Genomic DNA, 24,686 nt, shown 5'->3' with positions numbered 1-24,686 from the left:
ATCAAATACGGTCCAAAAATATCAACGCCAACGTATGTAAACGGACGTACGTTTGGCTCTAATCGCACCGCTGGAAGTGGTCCCATCTTTGGGGGAACAGGTACAGACTTGTACACGCGGCACCACATGCAGCGTTTTCTTCTAAGTCGAACTTCTACACGCAGCCGAGGCACATGAAATTTCTGGCGCACCTCGTTAACTACGGTTTCATCATTAGCATGACCGTATTTCCGATGATAGAAGTCCAATATCAATTCAGTTATCCGATGACTTCTTGGCAGGATAATGGGGTACTTTGCACCGTATGTTAATACTAGGGATCCTATGTTAAGAGATGTGCGAATACTTTTCCAGACGATTTAGCAATGCTGTTACTTTCGTAAACAAACGCTGCCAGCACTTGCCGTGGCGCAAAATGTTGGAGCTCGAACATGACTGTAGTATCCGCCCATAGCTACACCACTGGCTGTCCGGTACAGCAGTGGCAATCGAAAGAATAAAGATTCAGTTTTATCACTGACTGCACACCCGAGCAGACGCGCGTTTACGTGTATCACTTACAGTAACACGGTCTCGATAGTAATTAGTTTATATCGTTTAAAGAACCCAATCTCCCACGAGTATATTACAGTGGCAACGAGGTGGAGATTTTGTTTTCGCGTCCCGGGAAGTGCTAATTAGTGCAAGTAGTCCGGTTTCCCATTCAAGTAGCCTGCGAGCGAGCCATTCATCCGTTTGGCGATTGATTGGTTTATTGCCTACGGAGGAGCAACAGTTTGCGCTGCGCGGTAGCAGTACCTACACTGCAAGGAGTTGGTTTGTTTTAACACAGGTTTGCTGCAAAGTACAAATTAACGTCTCAAAAGTGGAAATAAACAGAGAAAATTGTGTTTTACTTTGCAAGCCGTTGAAGTGTTAAAAACCAGTTTATGAGCCATTTTCTTGTGCCTAGCAAGCAAAGAAATTGTGTTTCATTTTGTTTCCGTACAGTGATCCGGTTTTGTGTACATAAATAATAGCTAATTAGAACTTGTTTCGTCACAGCCGAACAGTTTGTCACGTACGAGAGTTTGTTTCAACAACAGTGTAGTGCAACGCACAGTGTATATCAGTTTGTTTGCAACTTGTTTCGCAACGCTGATACTGTTGTATTGGTTTATGCTCATGTTTAATAGCAACTACAGTTTATGCTTGTGTTGAGCAACAACATCGTTTTGGTTTGTTTGTGTTTCACGTTTGGTTTGTTTCGTTGATAAAGTTTGTCGTTGAATACGATTGATCCGAAACGGTTGAAGTTTGTTTGGTTTGACACAGAAAGTAGTTTATGTTTTGCACTGTGGGGCAAATCGTTTAAAAAGTTGAACAAAAAGGTTTACAAAATAGCTTTGAAAATTTTGTTATAAATTTGTCAACTGTTTGTTTCGATCAAGTTTATTGGATTATTACACTGAAAAAAGTTTTTAGTTTGGTTTTGTGTGATAATTTAATAAATCGTTTTTCACAGTTTTCGTCGTTTTCATCGCTGTCAGTATGCCGTTAGTGAATCACGTTGAGCCGTACATACCCGGCACGATTCCGTTTAGCCAGTATCTGGAGCAGATGGACTGGATTTTCATCGACAATAAGATGACGGATGCGAATGAACAGAAGGCATCGTTTTTGGCGGCATGTTTCCTGGAAATGATTTGAAATTGGTGTCGTTTCAGGAGATCACCGATGCGTTGAAGAAGCGATACGACAAAACTGAAAGCGACATGATCCAGCGTTACAAGTTTTATCAACGAGTGCAAGGTTCTACTGAAAGTGCGGAGGATTTCATTCTCGCGGTGAACCTACAAGCGGAGATGTGCAGTGTTGTGCTTAATCATTATCAGACGATCATGATTGCAATTTTCATGTGAAAACTTTTCACGTGAAAACAGTAGGCGAGTTGTCGCCGGCGACAACTTCTCAAATTTTGTACTCAATCGATAATAAACAGAGAATTTTCATTCAATCATTAATCTTTACTAATAATAGCTAATTGTCAACAGTCCCGTTATATCTTCTATTTGGCGTTATAGTTTCATGCTAGTAAGGAAAAATAGTTAAAAGAGTAACGGTAAATACTTTAAATCAAGATACGATTTTCAAACGATTTTTAATCGCTGGCGAGTTTAAATCACTTGATAATTTAAAAGCAAAATCGCGGGTGAGCTTGATCATTCTAGATTTTTCGAAAATTTGATTTTTCCCAACCCTGGAGATGTGTGAGTTTGGCGAATTTAAGGACATCGCAATACGCGATAAGCTTGTGTGTGGCATTCGCGACCCGGATGTTCAACAACGTTTGTTTGATGAGGAAGGTCTGACGCTAGCCAAGGCGGAGAAGATCATCATCAACAGGGAGCTAGCTGGAGTGAATCGAAAGCTGGTATCTCGAGAGTCCGGTCGTGTGAGTATGTTGAACAGACTTGGTAAGCGAGAAGAGCGTGGTGTTTCACGTAGTAGATCCCGTGGTAGAAGTCGTGGACCAAATAAGCGTTTTAGGAGCCGTAGTCGTTCTGGTTCGTTTGATCGTGGACATCGTTCTTCATCCCGATCGCAGAAGTTTCACTGCAGTTACTGTGGCAGAGATGGTCACACACGTCGCTTCTGCTATGACTTGAAGGATAAGGTGAAGAAATCTGTGAAGTTTGTGGATTCTCTAGCAGCAAAGCCGAAGTTGACAGAGTACCAGAAGAGTTTGCGTCGTCGGCTGAACAGATCTATCTCGGATGATGAGGAGATGGATTGTATGTTGATCTCTTCCATCGGAAAAATCAACGAACCGTGTTTCCTTACAGTATTGGTTGAAGGAGTACGAGTAGATATGGAGATAGATTGTGGAGCTGCAGTTTCCGTCGTCAGTAGAGAGACGTACGAGGGAGAATTCGCTGATATTCCGTTGCAGAAGTGTACGAAGAAGTTGGCAGTGATCAATGGAAGTCGTTTGATTGTTGAAGGACAGATTCCGGTAACGGTTGAGCTTAACGGACGACGAAAGGTCGTTAAACTGGTTGTTTTACGCTGTGGAAGCTCGTTTACACCGTTGTTAGGACGAGATTGGCTGGATATCTTCTTCCCTGAATGGAGGAAAACGTTTGGCAGTGGTGCAAACCTGAACCAGCTGTCTTTGCCGACTTCAGAGGAACGTGTCATGGAAGATATCAAGAGTAAGTTTGCCAATGTGTTTTGTAAGTCTATGTTTACTCCCATCAAAGGTTTTGAGGCAGATCTAGTGTTGAAAAAAGAAGCAGCACCGATTTTCAAGCGTGCCTATGACGTTCCATTACGTTTAAAAGACAAAGTAGTCGAACATCTAGAGAGTTTAGAGAAAGATGGCGTCATAACACCGATCTATGCAAGTGAGTGAGCATCACCAGTGATTGTTGTAGTGAAGAAGGACGGCGGAATCAGGATGGTGATCGACTGTAAGTTTTCGATCAACAAGGTGATCATTCCAAACACCTATCCGCTGCCCTTGGCACAAGATATGTTTGCTTCACTAGCTGGTGCTATTTTCTTCAACACCAATATTCAATCATTCCAACGTGTAGCGATCTCTTCAGGAATTCTGCTGTCCCATCCGATATTTGTCCTCTACACTTCTTGAATAAGGATTTTACCATGGACAACAACTGACGCCACCAACCCTAGAGGGTCATAGATGCTCATGACCAATTGAAGCATTTCCCTCTTCGTGGGAGTCGTGGCATTATTTAGCAAAGCGCTCATCTTCTCACTAAACTGTAGCGTAAATACAAATACATCTTTCTTCTGCATCCACGCCATCCTCAATACTTTATCAAATTCGAGATCCGTCTTTGACACCATTGTTTTTGACGATTTCTGATTCGCTTCTCCTAACTTCTCAATAACGCTTACAGCACTAGACATCCAGTTGCGAATATGAAATCCCGCTCGCTTGTGCACCTCGATAACTTCTTTCGCTACCTCGATCGCTTCTTCTGTTGTATCATGACTGTTCACATAATCGTCCACATAGTGTCTTTTTCTCACTGCCGCCGCACCTTTTGGAAACTCTTCCTGTTCCGCTGCATTTAGATTCTTGATAAACTGCGAGTGTGCTGGTAAGCAGGCTGCTCCAAATATCGCCACATCAGAAACCATTGTACGCATTGGTAGTTCAGGAGAAGCTCTGTAGGGAAATAAAAGAGCGCTACGATCCACCTTCCTTATGGAGATTTGCAGAAACATCTCTTTGATATCTGCGGACACAGCGACCTGCCGCTCTCGGTATGGAAATATCACGGACAGTAACGGTGCCAAAAGATCCGGACCCTTGAGCAACATGGAGTTTAATGACAAGCCTTCAACCTCCGCTGCTGCATCCCAGATCACTCTTACTTTTCCCGGCTTCTTTTCATTTACGACGACTCCTGTCGGTAAGAACCATGTGCAACGTATGTCGAACTCTTCAATCTCTTTAGCGTTTGCCTCGTGTATGTAGCCCTTGGCTTTGAAATCCACTATCTGCTGCCGAACGCTGTCGTAAAGCTTTGGATTTTGCGCTAATCGCGTTCCGCCATTGGTCGACTATCTGGGAACTCTACGTAATCATGCTTCCATAGCAAGCCCGTCTCGTACTTCTCTTCGTTTATCCGTCGTGTAGTTGCTTCTAAGATACTTATTGCTCGTTGTTCTTCTACACCTCTCACAGATGGCACAACAGCTACACCCAAACTTTCAATGTCGAAAAATCGGCGGACATACTCGTGTAAATTTACGTCAACTGGCTCACTGTACATATAGAGTTGTCTTTGTATCGTGTTGACTCGTGGTTTATACAGGCTGCCGCATACTGCCCATCCGATCCTAGTCTTTGTTGCTATTGGCTCGTTGAATTTGCCTTCCCGCAACTTTAGCGATGCAAGTAAATGAGAATTACTTAATCCTATCAGAATTCCTGGAACTGCGGACTTAAAACTTTGCACTGGAAGTATTTTGAGATGTGGGAATCGAGAAGTAAGCTCCGCATAGTCCATAGTCTGCTGCGGTAGACCCAGATTATTAACTGTGTACACTTCTGAAAGCTGATACCGTTTGTTTCTACCAGCCTCAGAAATCTGCATTGTTACAACTTCTGTTCCGGAAATCGTCTTGTTGATTCCTCCAGTCCATTCGATGTTCAGCGTCCCTAATTCTCCCTTGGCACCAACAGCTTTTGCAATCGACTGCTCTACGAGCGTAACGGAAGATCCATCGTCGAGGAACGCATAAGTGTTGATCTGTCCTTTGGATCCGAATAATGTGACTGGTAGAATGCGGAAGAGCGTAGACAATGCCAACTGACGATGAACTGTAACTACTGCCTTGATGGCTTTGGACGCGGTAGGCGGATCGTAATGCAACAAACGATGATGTCGCTTTGAGCATTCGTTGATTCCGCAAACCTCCCCTTTGCAGGGCCATCGTACGTGCGACGTAAGGCAGCGAGCGCATAGTTTTTCGTTTTCACCTCTTTCCATCTGCCATCCAGGTCCAACGCTTTAAATGATGTGCAATTTTCGATTCGATGACTGTCAACGTTACAAACGAAACACGATCTGATACTGTTCGCTCCGCTTGTTTTTTCCTTCAACTTTCCGTCATCAGAGTCGGTTTTCTTCTCTACGCAACAATTCGCTTTTGGCTTGTTGGAAGACATGTGCGTATTTAGGAACGATCTTTCCTTCGGTCAATTTCTATCCTCCCTGAGAATTCTTTGCGAAACGTTTGTGAACAATGTTACCCCGCTTGCAGCAGAAGAAATCCTTGCCATGTAGTCGCTGAACACATTTAGATCTACCACTGCAACTTGTTCTTGGTAGAGAGCCCAACTAAACTTCATCGTCGCCGGTAACTTGCCCACCAATCTGTAACAAGATGGGGTTTGCTAAGTGTCTCTCCATCCCGACTGCCTTGAGATGTCCGCAAAGATTCTGCACCACTAGGCCGAAGCTTACAAGAGTTTCCAAACGATCAGGTTTCGGAGGAGGTGTTGCCCGAACCTTGGCAATCATGTTGTTGACAATCTGTTCCGGACGGCCATATAGTTGCTGCAAAGTGGACATGACTTGAGGCACTGTCGACGGGTGCAGCAAGAAACTGCTGACGGCTTCCTTAGCACCACCTCGCAGACTCCTTTGAAGGCGCAGAAGGTTTTCAGAGTTGGTGTACCCGCGTAGAGTGCTGGTAGCTGGTGCTGGTGCTGGTAGCTGCTTATAAACAGCGGCCAATCAATCGGATCTACAGAGAAAGTCGGTCTCTCTATTTCTGAACATTTTTTTCCGAAAAAAAAATAAAAATGATGTCTCTGGGGGGGGGGTTTTATGCCCAAAACCACCCCTCTGGCTACGCCACTGCCTCCGTTTCCGCTTGTCGTTGAAGGGCATTCTGCTTACGGAGCTCGCTTGTCTTGATACTCCAACGTTTGTAGCAATGGGCTCCAATGCGATTAATTTTAGGCACTGCATCAATTCTTGGAGCGATTTCTTCAACCTTTAGAAGATCGGCGTAGGGCTGAAAATTAATGAATGGCAAATCATTCAATTCCTTGTTTTTAGCTTGCTTTTCCTCATCTCCTCCGACGGCACCTTCAAGGGAATCTTCAGACTCGATGCTGATGCTTTTCAAGGTCATTGGGTTCGACTTCACCTCTGATCCCGCAGCTACTCTACCATCATCTACGATTTGAGAAATGACGGATGGAACCCGCCGCGAAGTTGAGAAGGATGTACTACCTGCTGAATTGCGGAGAGTGCATTTTCTGACAGATCAGCATTCACAGATGACGACACAGGGTAACAATAATAAATTGAGGGACATAAGGCACAATGCTGCACGAACCCTCCCAATTGTTTGATTTGTTCCAGCAAAGCTGTGAACAGCAAACACCCCATGGGGGGGTTCGATGTGCCCGGCGTTTAAGCGTGCTGCAAAATCACAGTGCAGGTAACGCAGCTGGCTTGCTCGGCAGTGTTTGGTGTGCGCAGGTTTAAAGGAAACGGCGGAACACGTGTTGTTCGTGTGCTCACGTTTTCGCGCAATGCGTGACCACATGCTTGCCACATGTGGTGTGGACACTACCCCGGACAACCTAGTTCGGAGGATGTGTAAAGATGAAGTTGGCTGGAACGCCGTTTTATCGGCTATCGCCCAAATCGTCTCGGAGCTATACAGAGGGTGGCGCGTGGACGCAAGGATGGCTAGTTCAGGCGCAAATAAGAGGTGGTCCAAGGGATCGGAGTCGGCTTCATGGGTCATACCGGTGGTCATGCTCTGTGGTCGAACTCGATCCTTTTATCGAACAAGTGGCCGCGCGAAGAACAACATGGTATCGTCGCTTTCGTGGCGTCGGTCAACCGGGCGGGTTCCGAGCCCGAGGACGGAAAGGGGTCCTCGTCAAGGCTGGGGCAGGCGTAGGCACCGCGTCGGCAAGTCCCTCTGTGTGCTGGCGAATAGGCCCTATCGCAGAGAGGTCAATTTGGGGTGCACACGGCATCATCATTCTTGATACCAGTCGTGCAGAGGGAAGCATGCGCAAAGTCGACCCTTCCCACCTTCCGAGGACATAGGACGTGGTAAGGCCACCTGGCAAGCCGGCAACGCGCTGGCACGATACCATGGTGTTCTTCTAAAAAAGCGAGTTACGATGTTCGGTGCTGCAAGGACACGCAGCTAACCTCGAGGGTGCGTTGTGCACTGGCCCCCTTTGAAGCATTACTTTCTGGTTGTACCGAAGGGACGATGGGCTTGGCGGCAATGGAAACGGTTTAGCGGGTCGGGGTTGTAGTCCTGCCTCCCTCGTTTGCTGTTGGAGGTGATCCCTAGCCCCGCACTTCCTGGGCAACCCAGGATGTCTGTTGAGCAGATTCCCCCTCCATTGCTTAGGAAAAAAACGACACAGGTATCTGTCCTACGATTACCTGACCTAAACTCTCGGTTGTCTTCGTCTGCCGTTCCCAATCGTCAGTGCGTTTTGCACTCCTCTGACTATTTCGCATACTGTTCCCTTCATCACTGTCCTTCTGATTTAGCAGTTCATGCTTGCGTGCGATAAACTGCTTACCTTTCTCCAGCTTCTCCCGAAGTTTCTTCTCATTTAAAGCTCGTTACCTTGCTATTCCCTTGCTCTCGATTCAGGTCTTCAAGTAACTTCTGCTCCTCTTCTAGACGTTGCAATTCACGTTCTACTCTGGATTTACGAGCACTCGACGAATTTGAAGCCCCGCTAATCTGACTACGTGCTGGTTCAGATACACCTGGCATACATACCGCGCAAACGTAGCTAACCGAGCGTACCGTGGACGTGTTCACGTTTGCACACTTAAAATGGTACCAATGCTCACAATTTTGGCACTGAACCATATATCGCTCCGCGTTATTTGGCTGATCGCAGCCAGCACAGTCGTACAACTCACCTCCTTCTTCATCCACCCTGGATGGGATGAACGATGACTTAGGAGCCGTACACATATTACGTAAGCACTTTTGGGGGGAGGGGGGTCGGTCAATATCTTACGCTCCATATAATTCACAACAATATTTCTTATTTGATTTCTTCAACTGTAAATAGTTTCAAGTTCAGTCTAACTCAATCTTATAAAATTCACCTTTATAATAATCCTTCACAATAAATTTATTTAAATTAAATTAATTTACTAAAACTTTTGATGCAGCTCACTTTACTCATATCTGTTATCACTGTCTGTTTATATTTTCATTTTTGCTCGGTGATAATAGTTTGACGGTCACGCTTCTCGGATCGTCCGTTGTACGTAGAGTCGCTCGGTCGCTACCAACTGTGGTAACTGATAACTGGTACAAGGGGCTGTTGCGGCGAACAGTGTCCACTAAATGCTGGAATGTTCTGTGTTCGCTTGATGAATTAACTCCCCGTTTCGAAGTGACAGTAAAATTGGGGAATTGCTATGACGTTAATGACCAAACGTTGTAGTCCATAAATCATGTCAATTATAACAGTGATATTCACACAATCACTTTGCTAGTGAACGATATAGATTTCGCGAATCCTGCTCATCGAAGGACCATTAATGTTCGCTACAACTGGTTCTACGGACTTGCGTTGGAGATTGTGAGCACGCTCGCGACGAAAAGATAGCGGAACTACGGATACGAAAGACGGTCGTGAGACGCGTTAATTGTAATCCCGATAAGGCACTACTGTCCGTACTCGCTACTTTATTTACAATGATGAAATTGTAGATGTTCGACTGATCAGAGCATTTATTCGTCTAGCTTTACTTCAGTGAGCTGATGTAGATTTTAGTAGAGAGTTGGTTATACAAAAACTCTCATCTGTTTCGTGTCGTACAATCTAGAGTGATGTTCATTTTATTTATTTAGTTTACATCTAACCAGATAACGCTGAATCAACAATTTGACGCCACTATACACGGTTCGAGGCCGCATCTCTCCATCCTCGAATGCGCCCCACGCTCGCCAAGTCGTTTTGCACCTGGTCTACCCACTTCATTCGCTGTGCTCCACGCCGTCTCGTACCTGCCGGATCGGAAGCGAGTACCATCTTTGCAGGGTTGCTGCAAATCCTACCCTTCCGGCTTTAGCTACCTTCTGGATACTGGGTTCGCCGTAGAGCTGGGCGAGCTCATGGTTCATTCTTCGCCGCCACATACCGTCTTCTTGCACACCGCCAAATATGGTCCTAAGCAACCGTCTCTCGAGTACTCCGAGTGCTTGCAAGTCCTCCTCAAGCATTGTCCATGTTTCGTATCCATAGAGAACAACCGGTTTAATTAGCGTCTTGTACATGACACATTTGGTGCGGTGGTGAATCTTTTTTGACCGCAGTTTCTTCTGGAGCCCGTAGTAGGCCCGATTTCCACATATGATGCGCCTTCGTATTTCACGACTAACATTGTTATCAGCCGTTAGCAAAGATCTGAGGTAGACGAATTCCTCGACCACCTCGAAGGTATCCCCGTCTATCGTAACACTGCTTCCCAGGAGGGCCCTGTCGCGCTCGGCTCCGCCCACTAGCATTCACTTTGTCTTCGATGCATTCACCACCAGTCCAATTTTTGGTGCTTCACGTTTCAGGCGGGCGTACAGTTCTGCCACCTTTGCAAACGTTCGGCCTACAATGTCCATGTCATCCACGAAACAAATAAATTGACTGGATCTGTTGAAAATCGTTCCCCAGCTGTTACACCCGGCTCTCCGCATGACACTTTCTAGCGCAATGTTGAACAACAGACTCGAAAGTCCATCACCTTGTCTTAGTCCCCGGCGCGATTCGATCGAACTGGACTGTTCGCTCGAAATTTTCACACAGTTTTACACACCATCCACCGTTGCGTTGATCAGTCTGGTAAGCTTCCCAGGGAAGCTTTTCTTGTCCACAGTTTTCCATAGCTCTACGCGGTCTATACTTTCGTATGTCGCCTTGAAATCAATGAACAGACGGTGCGTTGGGACCTGGTATTCATGGCATTTTTGAAGGATTTGCCGTACAGTAAAGATCTGGTCCGTTGTCGAGCGGAAGCCAACGAAGCCGGCTTTATTGGTCTTTAGCTGTTGGATGGCATCCTTACTTCCCTCAAGGTGAGGGCTGGTTGGCTTCCATCATCCACTGAACTGACGTAGTCATCTCCTCCGCTGCCTTGACTTCCACTGCATGTATTATGTCAGCGCCATTGAAATGTTCTTCGTAGTGCTGCTTCCACCTTTCGATCACCACAAGTTCGTCCGTCAAGATGCTCCCATCCTTATCCCTGCAAATTTCGGCTCGCGGCACGAAGCCATTGCGGGATGCGTCTAGAGTGATTTTTTGGAGAATTTTTTTTTTTGGGAAAAAAAATCTTCAGAAACTAACTCCCCCCACAAATTTTCTGGGTACGCCACTGATTTGATCCGTTTACGAATTGTCACGCGAAAGCAGTACCAGCATAATGGGTTACAAGACACGTTGCAATCGTTTGACAAAAATCATCCAGGCCAGAATGGTGGACCTCAGAAATAGTGATTTCTCCAATAAGATCTGCGCTCTTCCAGACTGTGCTAAGCCGTTCTGGAATTTGACCAAAACTCCAAAATCCAAGCCCCGGCCCATTCCACCTTTGATCCCATTAGACAACAATGGCTCTAAGGATCTAAACATAACCAATTGATTACTCCTGCAGAGAAGGTCGCAGAAATAGGTCGTCACTCCGTTAGCTCACATAATCTCGGACAGAACATCGTCAGTCCGCACGAAGCAGCCGTTGGCGAGTATGCGAACAACATTCACCTAACTCCCAACGACTTCTCGGAGGATTTAAAGATCTCAGCTGGCGAATTGACGACCAATATAAAATCGTCGAAAAACATGAAGGCCCCAGGCTTCAATAACATTCTGAATCTCGAGCTCAAACACATGAGTGCTCCGTTTTTCGAGCATGATCTTTAATCAGTGTCTGCGGCTCAGCTACTTCTCATCGTCCTGGAAGTCATCGGAAGTCATCCCCATCCGTAGATCTGGGAAGAATCCATTCTCCCCAAAAAGTTATCGTTCCATCAGCCTTCTCACAGGGTTATCCAAGTTTTTCAAAAAAGCTATTCATCACCGGTTACTTGAGTCTGCCGAAAATCTCAACATCTTGCTCGAAGAACAGTTTGGATTCCTACGCGGTCCGTCCTCAGACGAAACAAATTTGTCTCAAAAACATCCACCATGGCCTTACTCGATGTTGAAAAGGCATTCGACATTGTATGGCATGATGGCCTGGTGTACAAACTCAACGCTACAATCTTCCCAGCTACCTGGTGAAAATCATCAAGGAGATAAGGAATTAGGCGCCATTTGGTTGTTGTAGTTGCATAAGGAGCCCTCCTTAGCCGTGCCGTAAGATGCGCGACTACAAAGCAAGACCATGCTGAGGGTGGCTGGGTTCGATTCCCGGTGCCGGTCTAGACAATTTTCGGATTGGAAATTGTCTCGACCTCTCTGGGCATAAAAGTATCATCGTGTTAGCCTCATGATATACGAATGCAGAAATGGTAACTTTACTTAGAAACCTCGCAGTTAATAACTGTGGAAGTGCTTAATGAACACTAAGCTGCGAGACGGCAATGTCCCAGTGGGAGATGTAATGCCAATGAAGAGAAGAGAGTTGCTCTTGAGTAGATTAAGGAATATTGTTATGGTTGTATTGTATATACCTATTGTTGAATAAAAAGAACTGTAGTAAATGTGCCAATAACTTTACTTCTGTAAATATAATCACCATTCCCTGTGTCGCATCGGACCGAGTCAGACGCATTTAGTTTGGATCTCTCACGCGAACTCGATCAAGTGCTTTTTTACGTTGCCAAATAAACGGCACCGAAGTTTCGCAAGGTGAATTCCTGGCGACCAGAAGGAAGCGGGCTGTAATTGGTAAATTACCAACCGGTAATCATTACAGCGCCGTGAATATCAGCATTCGGACAGAGCATCATCCATCCCCGTACGACGACGTTCGTAGGCACCTACAAAGGCAGCAACAAAACGGCTAAGTACCTATTCGCTTTGTATTGTTTGCATGCGGTGGAGTTGGGTACACTTTTTCTCGATAGAAAGAATCGGACAGTGCAGAAAGAGTGGGCATTAGCCTGGTCCAAAAAATATTTTTTCTTAAATAAATTTATTTAAGTTTTTTTATCTTTGATACATGGACGAAGTGAGTGGAGGCGAAACGCCTCCCAAAGACAATGTCGTTCGCACGCGATTTTACCAGGCCACATCACCTGGTCCCTGGGTTGTTTACTTTCGGCAGAAAGTGAAAAGTATTGATTTTTAGCAATCAAACGTGATTTGACGCGTCGTTTACCGAAAACTGATTTTCATCAAATCAATAGGAACAAACTACATGTAACCGCACCTACATACCAGGGATGCAAATGCTATCGCAAAAGACCAGAACTATAATGTGGAATATTTGGTTTATGTCCCTCGCGGGAGGTTGAGATTGAAGGCGTAATTAACGCAGCGAGCCTGACTTGCAAGGATGTACTTGCAGGAAAAGGCCGTTTAAAGAATGCCCTGCAATCTACCGTGGATATTCTGGACTGCAAGGAATTGCATTCAGCAGCCATGGTAGATGGTAAAAAAGTATATTCGAAGTCAGGTTCGCTACGAGTAACGTTTGCCGGTTCGATACTCCCAAAATATGTAGATATCGAAAATATGTTGTTTCCGGTGCGTCTTTTTGTACCCAGAGTTTTCAATTGTACCAACTGCAAACAGTTGGGGCACACTGCCGAGTTTTGCGACAACAAGCCCCGTCCTGCCAACAACAAGTTACAAAGTGCGCTTATTGTGGCATGGACCCTCCCCATGGTTTGCAAGAATGCCCGGTGTACAAAAAGCGCACCCAAAAAGTTAAGCGTTCGTTAGTACAGCGCTCTAAGCAGTCGTATGCAGAAATGGTGAAGTCGCAAGACACATCCGCAACTGCCAACGCATCGGCTGCTATTTCAGCTGCCGTTCAAGTAAGTGATTTTTATGATGTCATTTCCATAGACGAATCGGACTCTGACGTAGCCGATATGGATGATTCTGCGGAGGTACACGTACCCGAAAAGAGGAAGAAACTGTCTTCCCCGGGATTGCGCCGTAAGAAAACAAAATCATCCCTAGAAGCTTGCCTAAATCTGATGGTAATGGGGATTATTTAAAATTCCGAAGCAACCTGTCTATACTGCTCCTTTTGACCCATGTTGCAGTAAGACATTCCCGCCATTGCCTAAAACTGATGTTACAAAGAAACATCAGTCAAGGAATATCTCTGAGCAGAAAACTGCTACTCGCACTTCCAAGAAAAGAATCTCGTCCAAGCGAGGATTGATATCCTTTAAGGACCTTGTGGATCGTATTTTGAACTTATTCAATATTCCGAAATCATTGAGGCCAATCATTGACCTCTTTATTCCAACAGTTAAAAGTTATCTGAAGCAATTGACTATTTCATGGCTCCTTCTTGCAGGACTTGTATCTTTTGATGGATAATACGGCCATACAGGATACAATCACTGTGCTGCAGTGGAACTGTCACAGTCTGAAACATAAATTGGACGTGTTTAAGTTTATAATTCGCAACTCCGATTGCGATATATTTGCACTCTGTGAAACATGGCTTTCTTCTGAAGATTAAATCAACTTCCACGATTTTAACATTATTCGCCAAGATCGGAATGATCATTATGGTGGCGTTCTTTTGGGAATCAAAAATGTCACACTTTCTACAGAATTCCATTCCGACTGTTAATGGTTTAGAGATCGTCGCTTGCCAAGTAAATGTAAAGAATAAAGACCTTTGCATAGCTTCAGTGTATATTCCCCAAATGCCTCACTTAATCGTCGGCATCTTTGAGCGCAGTCTCTCTTTTATCATCCCCAGTTTTAATACTGGGTGATATGAATGCACATGGTATTGCATGGGGCGAAACTAGAGACGATAACAGAGCGCCTATTTTCTATGATTTGTGCGACGATTTCAACTTGAATATTTTGAACACAGGCGAAGTAACTCGAATAGGACCTCAAGGTCAGGAAAGTCGAATAGATCTGTCTTTATGCTCTAATTCACTATCATTAGATTGCACGTGGAAGGTAATCCAAGATCCCCATGGTAGTGACCACATGCCGATAGTCACCACAATCAAAAGCGGCTATCAACGATCAGTGCCAGTTAATGTTCCTTTCGACCTCACGAAAAACATTGACTGGCAAAAATTTGCATCGGCGGTAAAAATTGGTATTGAATCAACTGATATTCTTCCTCCACTGGATGAGTATCGATTCCTAACCGAATTGATTCATAAAAGCGCACTAGAAGCTCAGAAACGACGCGTTCCAAGTACATCTGTCATAAGAAGACCAGCCACTCCTGGATGGGACGATGAATGTACTAAGTTGTATTCCGAGAAATCTGATGCCTTCAAGGCTTTCCGTAAACACGGAAAGTCTGAGCTTTTCGAAGAGTATTTGAGGCTTGAAAGAAAGCTCAAAAATATTCTAAAGGCTAAAAAACGTAGCTACTGGCGACGTTTTGTTGAGGGACTATCACGAGAAACCTCAATGACAACACTTTGGAAAACGGCCCGCAACATGCGGAACCGCATTTCCACCAATGAGAGTGAAGAATACTCCAATCGATGGATATTCAACTTCGCAAAAAACCTGCCCAGATTCCGTACCAGCAGAACCGCTATTGCGAGAATCAGTCTTTGATCCTGGTTCTTTGGGTGGACCATTCTTAATGCTGGAACTTTCTATGTCTCTTCTTTCATCAAATAATTCTTCTCCGGGATGCGATAATATCAAATTCAATCTTCCTTAAAACCTCCCAGATATCGCTAAAAGACGATTACTTGACCTGTACAACTGTTTCATGGAGTACAACATTGTGCCCCCAGAATGGCGCCAGGTCAAAGTAATAGCTATTCAAAAGCCTGGGAAACCAGCGTCTAATCACAATTCATACCGACCGATCGCCATGCTATCGTGCATGAGGAAATTATTGGAGAAAATGATCCTTTCAAGAATTGACCATTGGGTCGAGCAAAATGCATTACTGTCAAATACTCAATTCGGTTTTCGAAAAGGTAAAGGAACAAATGACTGTCTAGCGTTGCTCTCTTCAGATATACAGCTGGCCTATGCGCACAAGGAGCAACTGGCTTCAGTTTTCTTGGATATTAAGGGCGCTTTTGATTCTGTTTCCATAGAAGTACTGTCGGAAAATTTGCACAGTAGTGGATTACCCGTTATTTTGAATAATTTCTTGTACAATTTGTTGTCAGTAAAACATATGAACTTTACTCTCGGCACTCTGACAACTTCCAGAAATAGCTACATGGGCCTTCCCCAAGGTTCATGTTTAAGTCCCTTGCTTTACAATTTCTATGTTAAAGATATTGACAATTGTTTGGAAGGACAATGCACGCTTAGACAACTTGCAGATGATGCCGCGATCTCCCTAAGAGGTTCATGTGCAAATGTCCTGCAAAGACCATTGCAAAATTCCCTAAATAACCTGACTGTTTGGGCCAGACATTTAGGGATCGAGTTCTCTCCGCAAAAAACTCAATTGGTAGTGTTTACTAAGAAGCGGTACCCAGCTCAACTGAAACTAAAGCTGTTGAAAGATGACATAAACCAATCTTTATCTTCTAAATACCTTGGGGTCTGGTTTGATTCCAAGTGTACCTGGAAAACCCATATTGATTATTTGTTAGAGAAATGCCGAAAAAGGATCAATTTTCTCCGTTCTATCTCTGGAACTTGGTGGGGCGCTCACCCGGAAGACCTCATCAAACTCTATAGAACGACTATTCTCTCTGTTTTAGAGTAAGTATGGCTCTTTCTGCTTCCTCTCAGCAGCTGATTGCCACCTGATCAAATTGGAACGAATTCAATATCGCTGTTTGCGTATTGCTCTTGGCTGTATGCATTCAACGCATAACATGAGCCTGGAGGTGCTTGCTGGAGTCACTCCTTTAAAGCACCGTTACTGGGAGCTCTCACTTAGAATACTGATCAAATGTGGAACAAGTAACACACTTGTATTAGAAAACTTCGATAATATGCTTGAACTGGCTCATCGTTCAAGATACCTGCGAGTCTATCTCAACTACATATCGACAGATCTCTGTCTTCCATGTTATAATCCACCTCGAGTTCTCTTCGTCAACGACAGTTCCTCAATTGAATACGATCTGTCCATGAAACATGCTGTTCAAGGAATACCAGATCATCTTCGACAAATATCTATCCCTTCCATTTTTTCTGAAAAATATGAACATGTCAATTGCAATAACAGATATTTCACTGATGGTTCTCGCATTAACGGATCCACTGGCTTCGGTGTTTTCAACGTAAATTCAACCACCTTCCGAAAACTTCAAGAACCGTGTTCGGTTTATGTTGCTGAGCTGGCAGCAATTAATTTCGCTTTGGGGATAATTTCCGATCAGCCCGTAGACCATTATTTCATCTTCTCGGATAGTCTTAGTTCTATCGAGGCACTCCGGTCGATGAAACCTGTTAAGCACGCATCTTACTTTCTTACAACTATAAGAGAGCAGATGCGTGATTTGGTCGAAAGATCATTCAAGATTACCTTTGTATGGGTCCCATCCCATTGCCTAATCTATGGCAATGAGAAGGCGGACTCGCTAGCAAAGGTGGGCGCACAGGAAGGTGAAGTTTATGATAGACAAATCTCGAATAACGAGTTTTTCCCATTAGTCCGTCAGAGTACTCTTCAAAATTGGCAAATGGTTTGGTCACACAATGAGCTTGGACGGTGGCTATTTTCCATAGTTCCTAAAGTTTCTGCGCGAGCGTGGTTCAGAGGTGAGGACTTAAGTCGAGGCTTCATCCGCACGATGTCGAGGCTTATGTCCAATCACTATTCACTAAACACACATCTCTACAGAATAAACCTGGTCGATAGCAACCTATGTAGGTGCGGAGCCGGTTACGATGACATCGATCACGTAGTTTGGTATTGCTCGGAAAATGACGCCTCCAGAGAGCAACTATTGGATACCCTTGTGACCCGAGGTAAACAACCCTTCCGGGATATAAGAGGTGTTTTGGGAGATCGCGATGTGATATACACCTGTGTTCAGAATAATAGCAGCGGAAGCCGTTTTTCATACAAAATGGTCAACTTTGACAAGCTGTAACTTTGTACCCCGATGACCGATTGAGTTGAAATTTTGGCAGTGAACTACAAATATATTGAAATTTACACATACTAAGTATCATTTTTCTCGAATGACGCGTTAAAAAATTACGCACTAGGTCAAATTGTTCAAAAAAATAGCAGTTTTTATTTTTGATATATTGGCCAATGTAAATGTCAAATTCCCCAGTTTGTATTTTTTAAATTATAAACTTAATGTCTCGCAGCACCTCAATCGAAATTGATAACATTCCAATGAATTGTTTTCCTGATATTTCCAAAACAAAAACTGCTATTATTTTGAACAATTTGACCTAGTGCGTAATTTTCGAACGCGTCATTCGAGAAAAATGATACTTGGTATGTGTAAATTTCAACATATTTGTAGTTCACTGTCAAAATTTCAGCTCAATCGGTCATCGGGGTACAAAGTTACAGCTTGTCAAAGTTGACCATTTTGTATGAAAAACGGCTACCGCTGCTATTATTCTGAACACAGGTGTATATGCAGGCCATCTATGCCTTCCTTTGCTTGGCTGACATCAAACTTTAATGCCTATATTCTTCTCTTTCTCAGTTTTTTTTTCTTGTCCGATTCTGTTTCTCTGTACCATGTACCCCGAAGCTCTGGCCATCCGGAAGATGTTCCCTGACGAACCAAAATCGAGCACGACGCCACGAAAAATCGTTTTCAACGTTCAACGTCAAACGCCCGGATGAGCAGCTGAAATAACCTAAACCCAAATCCCTACCCCGTCCGTCCTGTATTAAGTTTTTTAACCTTGAGTCGCCACGAGTATTATGGTCTATGTCCCCTCCCAACTAACTGTTAAGATAAGATGATATACCATGTAAAAATATCATACTTGAGAATTGCGGCTCCGCAAAGTGTCACACACGACTGAGCCTACCAAATAAATGAACTGGTAAAAAAAAAAAAAATATATATAATCAGGTTTTATTATTACGTCTGCTACATACGATCGGCACTTTCTAACTGACGCAGTTCCTAACTAGCTGTACATAAGTTTCCCTAAATGATAATGCACGTACGTGTGTGTGAAAGTTGTGGAATACACTGAACAGAAAGTTCATATTCATTACACGCATTTTTCTTTTATTTTCTTTATTTAATTAATAACACATAACATAAATGCACAAACTTTGAAAGAGGGAAGGAAACATTCAGTATTGCCACTGACCATAGCGATCCGGAGGAATTACTACTCGGCCACTGCGAGTCACCATGAAAGAAGTGGGTGGCGGATCTACTGGCAAACCATGGAATGAGGGAAGTGAGTCGAATTCAGAGTCGCTAAACCCAAGAAAGTCTGATTCGCTAGATTCATTGAGGCAGACATTATCACCCACAGGTGGAACGGGATTATTGAGCACGCTATCACCGAAAACATCAAGACTATCTCGTACTGCTGTTTTTGTAGAATTTGACGGCAAACCTACGACTCTTTTTGATTGGCCATCTGTAAACTGCGAAGGTACATGATCTTCTGGGTATTCCGGTTGATCTTCACTGTTCACAGTGGATGACAAGAAACGACGATTTCTACGTTAGTGATTTCCAAAGTAATCTTTGACAACATAAGACCGATCATTGACTTGTCGCACAACAATACCATAATTCCAATCTCTGGATTTTTTCCTAAAGATCACTTTCTGTCCTTCAACCAGCGGTGCAAGTGATTTGCATGTCTGTCGTAATACCCTTTTTGTATTTCACGTTTATGCTGATGCTTCGCCTGAACTGAGGAGTTGTCGATATCAGATTTGAGCAATAAAGACTCATCAATCGGCATACGCGTCTTGACCTGCCTTCCAAAGAATAGTTGACTAGGGGACATCTGCATGCTGGCTACTGGAGTTGTGTTGTATTCCAGGACATGGTACTGGTATTGATCCACTTCTCCAGATTCATAGCAACGCTTGAGAATATTCTTCGCAATTGCCACGGCTTTCTCTGCAAGACCGTTACTTTGTGGATAACAAGGACTCGAGAATTTAAGAGAGATATTGTTCCGGTTCACATATCGGTCACACTCCAATGAGTTGAACGGTACATTGTCACTTCGCATCTCTGTAGGATACCCATAGCAATTAAAGAATTTATCAAAAAGTTTACATACGCTGCTCATTGTTTTAACATGCAGCCTGTCGCAACAAATAAATCCCGAATAAGAGTCAACAATTACAAGCCAGTCATGTCCTCCATACTCAAAAATATCTGTTGACACTTTCTGGAACGGATAGTCAGGGATCGAATCTTGTACTAGAGGTTCCTTCTGATTGCTTCTCTGGAATTTCTCACAGATTCTGCAAGTCTTAACTATCTCTTTTAAATCGTTTGTCATTCAAGGCCAAAAGAATTGCATCCTTGCTCTAGCGAGAGTCTTTTCCATCCCTAGATGAGGGGCGTGTAACCATCTACATATTAGTTCCTGTAACTCTGTCGGAATGACCAGTTTATGATTTTTAAACAACAAGGAATTCTCGTAGTGCAACTCATGTCGGTATTTGTTAAACAGTTTGCTCAAATCATCCAATGCATAGTATGGAGGCCATCCACAACGAATGTATTCCACGATGCGCATGTATCGTTTGTCTCTTTTAAAAGTTTCCACATATCGTTCATAGTTCTCCTGGGACATGCAGGCACGTTTAGTTAACATATGCACCATACCTTCAAGTTGAAGGTCACAATCATCCGTCGTTGGTAATGGGGCACGAGATAAGCAATCTGCTACCAATACACTTTTGCCCGGAACATACATAAGAGACAAGCCTGGATACTTGAGTAAAGCTAGGAACATTCGCTGTAATCGAGGTGGTACGTCATCGATATCGCGTTTCATAAGACTTTCAAGTGGCTTATGATCTGACTCAACGTTGAATTCCCTACCATAGAGAAAGTTGTGGAATCGGGAACACGCAAAGACAACAGCAAGTAGTTCCTTTTCGATCTGGGCCCATTTCTGCTCGCTTTGAGACAACGTACGGGACGTGAAGGCCACCGGTCCATTTTCCTGCAGTAACACGCACCAAACCATCCTTAACGCACCTAAACCATCCTTAGAACTGTCTGTTTGTACTCTGCATGGTTTATTCGGATCGAAAATGGCGAGAACTGGAGCCTTCCCCAAGGAACAACAATGATCCTTAAACTCCTCATCATGTTGATCTGTCCACTTCCATTCGACTCCATTGTGAGTGAGATTACGAAGATGTGAAGTACGCTTGGACAAATTGGGAATAAACTTCGCCAAATATTTCAACAGCCCTAGAAGCCGTGAAACGTCGCTGATGTTTTTTGGTTTAGGCATCTCCGTCACAGCACGAACGTCCTTGTCCAAAGGACAGATTTGGCCCTCTCCCATGGTATGTCCCATAAAATCCACACGAGTTTGACGGAACTGAAGTTTTCCACAGTTGAACTTTACATTGTTTTCACGAGCCCTCACAATTACTTGCGATAAAATACGATCATGATCATCCACGTCAACTCCAGCTATCGCCATGTCATCAAAATATATCTCCAAACCCTCAATATCACCGAATATTTGCACCATCCTACGTTGAAACATTTCAGGAGCACTATTCAACCCAAACGGTACTCTGTTCCAACGATAACGACCGAAAGGCGTCATGAAAGTGGTCAAATCATAACTTTGTGGGTCCAATTTCATTTGCCAAAACCTACTTCTTAGATCCAAAACACTGAATACATTCTTGCCAGACAGGCGACTAAATAGATCTTCTTGGGTAGGAATAAGGAAGTGTTCTCGTTTGATGCACATATTTAGCGGTTTAGGGTCCAAACAAATTCGCAATTTTCCATTAGGCTTTTCGACTACTTGCATATTGCTAACCCAATTAGTTGGGTAATCAACTGGAGAGATCACTTTTTGCTTAACCATTTGCTCCAGCTCTGCTTTAACGCGATCATGAAGTGCAAAAGGAATTCGCTTTTTATAATGTAATGTTGGGACGGCATCAGGTTTGAGAATAATGGAACTGGTACCCGGAAACTCCCCAAGACCCTCGAAAATATCACGAAACTGATCCACAAATTCCATTTTACTAGTCGGAATATCAAAGAGTTGGGAAACATTGCACAACCTTCTTATTAACCCGAATTCACTACATGCTTGAAGCCCCAGAAGATGTTCAAACCCATCATCAACAATAGACCTTTCCCGTCCGACCAAACACCTATGTTTTGTATTTTTCCCTAAAACATCCTTGGGTTTAGATAACATTGCGCATAAAATCAGCTGTTTCTATGAAACGGTTATTTTCTTACAATTTTTTGAAAAGATTAACATCGTCTGTTTTTTGAGGTGAATATTCTTGCCAGACGATGGTGATCCTATGATATTTAGCATATTTGGCAACACTTGACAGTGGTGAGAACATCGTTAAAACTACTTTTTCTGGCAACTCTGTATAATGTCTATTTACAATTGAATTGTCAAAAAGTGCAAAACGCGCGGATTCAACTGACGGTGGTTTCGCAAAAATAGTTCCGTCGAAAAATATACTGCTTGCAAGTTATTTACTGTTACTTGCTAAAATGGTTTTATTTTGCAATAGAGCAACGCTGCTCGCAAATTGTTTTGTGCCGCCACCGGAACGTTAGTGATTTGGAAATCAACGTTGACGGGAGGAAACCAACAGAAGTGGTCAACATTAGTTACTACCGGATTGAGCAGAATATTCCCCGAAGAAAGAATCGGCTTTAGGTTGCTTGCCAAACGACGACCAAATTATAGGTAAGATTTTTTAATAATTAACTCGATAATAGCGTATTACATTGATGGGGTTTTCGCTCGTACTATTCCTTCTGCAGATGTATCCGAAATTCAGCAGATTGAGAAACAGTGTTTGAGGGATCAACACATGTCAGTTGCGCTTTACCATGAATGTTTATTTTATTTGAACTGTAATCAAACACTGGACCATCACCAAATCGTTGAATAGGAACATGAACTTTCCTACAAATACTTAACGGTAGCAATTAACATCCGAACCTGTATCTAATTTAAACTCAACCGGTTGTTTATTGATATGATAGATCTTCTTCCATCTTAGAACTCGACCTCTCTCTTGAATATTATAAATTACTCTGTAAGAAGTGATCATGGAGTCATATTTCACACTGCGTGCATTATCGACCTGTTCATTCTTACCTGCGTCAGACCAATTCACTGATTGTATGGACTTCTTCCATTCGACAGTTGGAGCCACCTGGTTGACCCGGTTTCCAGATCGTCCACGAGGGGTCGCCTGATTGACCCGGTTCCCGAATCCTCCATGTGGGGCCGCCTGGTTGACCCGGTTATCCGCTCCTCTGGCAGGAGTCGTTCGGTTGACCCGATCGTGATTTCCTTCGTCTTTCATGTGACAGCGCAGCTTGAAATGGCCAACTTCTCCACAAGAATGGCAGACGGTTTTTGAAGCTGGACAATTCTTACGATGGTTTCGATGAAACGGCTTTCCACAGTTGAAGCAAGAATTCCGCGAGACTGAGTCCACTATATGCTTTGCTGATATTTCACCCGGCTGCTCAACTACTTTCACTGACAACGGGTCAGCTCGTCGATCTAGTAACTGCCTATTCTCAGCAGCGGCCTCAAAATTTTTACAGGTTTCAATAACTTTCATCAGTGGATCGTTTTTCCCGTCGAGCAGTTTCAGTTGTAGCTTCTTGTCTTGCACTCCTATGATTACTATGTCGCGAATCATCCGGTCAGAATAGGACATTTGGCAACCAGAACATTTGAAATCGCAATATTGCACTTGTGTGCGTAATTCTGTCTCAAAATCTCCAAACGACTGCTTCTCCTTTTGTGCGATCAGGTTAAACTTGAAGGCTTCCATTGCCACATTCTTACGCGGCAGGCAGTAGTTGTCAAAAGCCGAAATCACTTCCGTTAGTGTGCGTACAGCATTGCCTCCTGCTTCACCACTACCACCACCATCATCAGAAGTAACCTCCACAGCAGCATCAGCAAAAATATCACCAACACCTGCTGCCGGCTCAAGCCCGAACATATTCTCCACGCTTCCATGGTGTGGGTACAAAGTGTTGTAAATCTCCACCCTGCGCGGTCCAACCAGTCACAAGAACGTCGCAATTTTATTGTCTTCATTTTCCGAGATTTTGTTGTTCGCTCTCAAATAGATCGCAAACGCCTGCTTCCAGCGGGGCCACTCCTTTGCGAGGTTTGCTGTGTCAAGCGGCTGTGGCAAACACATTTCGAATCCTGACGCCATTTTCAACTCCTCTGCGCGTGAATTATCCTCCGCTTCCAGCTCATTAAAAAGGTTTCCACTCTGTTTTAATCACTAGGCTAGTGGTAAACATTGGTTCACTTCGGACACCATGTAGTAAATGTGCCAATAACTTTACTTTTGTAATTATAATCAGGTTTTATTATTACGTCTGCTACGTACGATCGGCACTTTCTAACTGACGCAGTTCCTAACTAGCTGTACATAAGTTTCCCTATATGATAATGCGCGTACGTGTGTGTGAAAGTTGTGGAATACACTGAACAGAAAGTTCATATTTATTACAAGAACTGCAACTACGGCAGAAGTATCAGTCAGTAGCCTGCCGCGGTGTAGAGAGGGAACTCTAGTATTGTTTTGTTATTCGTGAGGGGGTTCCCTTTCTCCGGCCAACATAAATCACCTAAACTTGTTTCGCCTGGGGACTGTAAAACTATCCTCAATTGCACGCCTGTTGAATGGGCCAATGAGGCCGACGATCAGACATTTCATTCCTAAAATATTCATCGTTCACTAATTTACTAATCAGTTTGATTAATCATTAGTTGGCCAATCGATCACTCGTGGCACGCGCAGCGGATTTTCTCGAGTTTGACGTTTGTTCACTACTGTCATCAGGTTCGTGATTTGCCCAACTCAATGAAAACAACAGATGTCGTTAGT

At 43.8% G+C, this 24,686-nt stretch overlaps 1 protein-coding gene across 1 annotated transcript in view; it reads right to left on the bottom strand.

Moving 5' to 3' along the window:
* Positions 1-24,686, bottom strand: part of LOC134211770 (muscle M-line assembly protein unc-89-like) — a 213,058-nt gene that overhangs the window by 9,303 nt on the left and 179,069 nt on the right. The gene's annotated exons all lie outside the window — the stretch shown is intronic.

The sequence above is a fragment of the Armigeres subalbatus genome, chromosome 2, assembly GCF_024139115.2.
Source record: "Armigeres subalbatus isolate Guangzhou_Male chromosome 2, GZ_Asu_2, whole genome shotgun sequence".
Classification (NCBI taxonomy): domain Eukaryota; kingdom Metazoa; phylum Arthropoda; class Insecta; order Diptera; family Culicidae; genus Armigeres; species Armigeres subalbatus.
Note: the sequence above shows the minus strand (reverse complement) of the source record. Positions and strands in the feature narration are given on the sequence as shown.